General features: G+C 39.6%; 4 non-coding genes across 4 annotated transcripts; all 4 read right to left on the bottom strand.

Moving 5' to 3' along the window:
• Window positions 1-458: 458 nt before the first annotated feature.
• LOC127994611 (5S ribosomal RNA) lies at window positions 459-577 on the bottom strand. The gene has a single exon (XR_008167589.1). It is a non-coding gene; the product is annotated as a 5S ribosomal RNA (ribosomal RNA).
• Window positions 578-1,087: 510 nt separating this feature from the next.
• LOC128010039 (5S ribosomal RNA) lies at window positions 1,088-1,206 on the bottom strand. The gene has a single exon (XR_008181727.1). It is a non-coding gene; the product is annotated as a 5S ribosomal RNA (ribosomal RNA).
• Window positions 1,207-1,721: 515 nt separating this feature from the next.
• On the bottom strand, window positions 1,722-1,840 carry LOC128004390 (5S ribosomal RNA). The gene has a single exon (XR_008177081.1). It is a non-coding gene; the product is annotated as a 5S ribosomal RNA (ribosomal RNA).
• A 514-nt stretch (window positions 1,841-2,354) lies between these two features.
• LOC127999779 (5S ribosomal RNA) lies at window positions 2,355-2,473 on the bottom strand. Its single transcript, XR_008172589.1, has one exon. It is a non-coding gene; the product is annotated as a 5S ribosomal RNA (ribosomal RNA).
• Window positions 2,474-2,500: the final 27 nt, after the last annotated feature.

Below are 2,500 nucleotides of genomic sequence, written 5' to 3'. Positions count from 1 at the left end.
ATTATATAAGTAGGAAAGAAAACCCAAAAGCTTAAAGCACCTGGTATTCCTAGGCAGTCTCTCATCAAAGTGCTAACCATACCTAAACCTGCTAAGATTCAGAGATCGGGCATTGACTCTTTTTTTTTTTTTTTTTTTTTTTTTAAATGAAAGATTATTATATAATTCGTGAAATTTTCCAAAGAGATTAAAGCACCTGGTATTCCCAGGCAGTCTCTCATCAAAGTGCTAACCAGACCTAAACCTGCTAAGATTCAGAGATCGGGCATTGACTCTATTTTTTGGCAAAATTATTATATACTAAGTGAAAAATGTCCAAAAAGCTTACAGCACCTGGTATTCCCAGGCAGTCTCCCATCCATGTACTAACCAGGCCCAAACCTGTTAATATTCAGAGATCGGGCATTGACTCTATTTTTTGGCAAAATTATTATATACTAAGTGAAAAATGTCCAAAAAGCCTACAGCACCTGGTATTCCCAGGCGGTCTCCCATCCAAGTACTAACCAGGCCCAAACCTGCTTAGCTTCCGAGATCAGACGAGATCGGGCATAGCCAGGTTGGTATGGCCGTAAGCGAAAATAGGCAAAGAGAGGGCTATTTAAAGACCAGCCAATCTAATCGCCAGTACATTATATAAGTAGGAAAGAAAACCCAAAAGCTTAAAGCACCTGGTATTCCTAGGCAGTCTCTCATCAAAGTGCTAACCATACCTAAACCTGCTAAGATTCAGAGATCGGGCATTGACTCTATTTTTTGGCAAAATTATTATATACTAAGTGAAAAATGTCCAAAAAGCTTACAGCACCTGGTATTCCCAGGCAGTCTCCCATCCATGTACTAACCAGGCCCAAACCTGTTAATATTCAGAGATCGGGCATTGACTCTATTTTTTTTTTTTTTTTTTTTTTAATGAAAGATTATTATATAATTCGTGAAATTTTTCAAACAGATTAAAGCACCTGGTATTCCCAGGCAGTCTCCCATCCATGTACTAACCAGGCCCAAACCTGCTAATATTCAGAGATCGGGCATTGACTCTATTTTTTGGCAAAATTATTATATACTAAGTGAAAAATTTCCAAAAAGCTTACAGCACCTGGTATTCCCAGGCGGTCTCCCATCCAAGTACTAACCAGGCCCAAACCTGCTTAGCTTCCGAGATCAGATGAGATCGGGCATAGCCAGGTTGGTATGGCCGTAAGCAAAGACTGCTGCAAAGAGAGGGCTATTTAAAGACCAGCCAATCTAATCGCCAGTACATTATATAAGTAGGAAAGAAAACCCAAAAGCTTAAAGCACCTGGTATTCCTAGGCAGTCTCTCATCAAAGTGCTAACCATACCTAAACCTGCTAAGATTCAGAGATCGGGCATTGACTCTTTTTTTTTTTTTTTTTTTTTTTTTTAAATGAAAGATTATTATATAATTCGTGAAATTTTCCAAAGAGATTAAAGCACCTGGTATTCCCAGGCAGTCTCTCATCAAAGTGCTAACCAGACCTAAACCTGCTAAGATTCAGAGATCGGGCATTGACTCTATTTTTTGGCAAAATTATTATATACTAAGTGAAAAATGTCCAAAAAGCTTACAGCACCTGGTATTCCCAGGCAGTCTCCCATCCATGTACTAACCAGGCCCAAACTTGTTAATATTCAGAGATCGGGCATTGACTCTATTTTTTGGCAAAATTATTATATACTAAGTGAAAAATGTCCAAAAAGCTTACAGCACCTAGTATTCCAAGGCGGTCTCCCATCCAAGTACTAACCAGGACCAAACCTGCTTAGCTTCCGAGATCAGACGAGATCGGGCATAGCCAGGTTGGTATGGCCGTAAGCAAAGACTGCTGCAAAGAGAGGGCTATTTAAAGACCAGCCAATCTAATCGCCAGTACATTATATAAGTAGGAAAGAAAACCCAAAAGCTTAAAGCACCTGGTATTCCTAGGCAGTCTCTCATCAAAGTGCTAACCATACCTAAACCTGCTAAGATTCAGAGATCGGGCATTGACTCTTTTTTTTTTTTTTTTTTTTTTTTTAAATGAAAGATTATTATATAATTCGTGAAATTTTCCAAAGAGATTAAAGCACCTGGTATTCCCAGGCAGTCTCTCATCAAAGTGCTAACCAGACCTAAACCTGCTAAGATTCAGAGATCGGGCATTGACTCTATTTTTTGGCAAAATTATTATATACTAAGTGAAAAATGTCCAAAAAGCTTACAGCACCTGGTATTCCCAGGCAGTCTCCCATCCATGTACTAACCAGGCCCAAACCTGTTAATATTCAGAGATCGGGCATTGACTCTATTTTTTGGCAAAATTATTATATACTAAGTGAAAAATGTCCAAAAAGCTTACAGCACCTGGTATTCCCAGGCGGTCTCCCATCCAAGTACTAACCAGGCCCAAACCTGCTTAGCTTCCGAGATCAGACGAGATCGGGCATAGCCAGGTTGGTATGGCCGTAAGCGAAGACAGCAGCAAAGAGAGGGCTATT

This window comes from Carassius gibelio, chromosome B22, assembly GCF_023724105.1.
Source record: "Carassius gibelio isolate Cgi1373 ecotype wild population from Czech Republic chromosome B22, carGib1.2-hapl.c, whole genome shotgun sequence".
NCBI lineage: Eukaryota > Metazoa > Chordata > Actinopteri > Cypriniformes > Cyprinidae > Carassius > Carassius gibelio.
Note: the sequence above shows the minus strand (reverse complement) of the source record. Positions and strands in the feature narration are given on the sequence as shown.